This window comes from Echinops telfairi, unplaced genomic scaffold (assembly GCF_000313985.2).
Source record: "Echinops telfairi isolate 266 unplaced genomic scaffold, ASM31398v2 ScPeMD7_7441;HRSCAF=8479, whole genome shotgun sequence".
Lineage (NCBI taxonomy): Eukaryota > Metazoa > Chordata > Mammalia > Afrosoricida > Tenrecidae > Echinops > Echinops telfairi.
Window position 1 is genome coordinate 1,170,848 of NW_022111341.1, and position 566 is coordinate 1,171,413.

At 35.9% G+C, this 566-nt stretch overlaps 1 non-coding gene across 1 annotated transcript; it reads left to right on the forward strand.

The window, feature by feature from the left end:
* The first annotated feature begins 50 nt into the window (after window positions 1-50).
* Window positions 51-214, forward strand: LOC115872696. The gene has a single exon (XR_004048009.1). It is a non-coding gene; the product is annotated as a U1 spliceosomal RNA (small nuclear RNA).
* Window positions 215-566: the final 352 nt, after the last annotated feature.

Sequence of the window (566 nt, forward strand, 5' to 3'; positions counted from 1 at the left end):
AGGAACCTAAAAAAAGATGAGCAAAATAAACCCAAGTCAGGAAAAGGAGGAGATTTTCCTGGCAGGGGCGATACCATGATCACGAAGGTGGTTTTCCCAGGGCGAGGCTCACCCATTGCACTCCGGATGTGCTGACCCCTGCGATTTCCCCAAGTGTGGGAAACTCAACTGCATAATTTGTGGTAGTGGGGGAATGCATTCGCACTCTCCCCTGAACACAAAAAGAAAAGAAAAGGGGAAATAGTAAAAATATGAGCAAAAATAAATAAAATTTGAAACAAACCAAATACAGAAAAGCAATGAAATAATAAATTGGTTCTTTGAAAAAATCAATACAATTGGCAAATTTGTAACAAGACTGACACATACAAAAATAAGGAAATACAAAGTATCAATATCTGTGATGAAACAGAGGGCATCATTAAGCAGATAAAACAACTGCAGTCTACAAAAAAAAAAAAAAAAGAAAATACTATGACCAATACTTCAAAAATGGTACCCACCTACTAGAAGTTTTCAGTAGCACTGTAACAATTAAGGAAATTGAGCTAGTAATTTTATTTTTA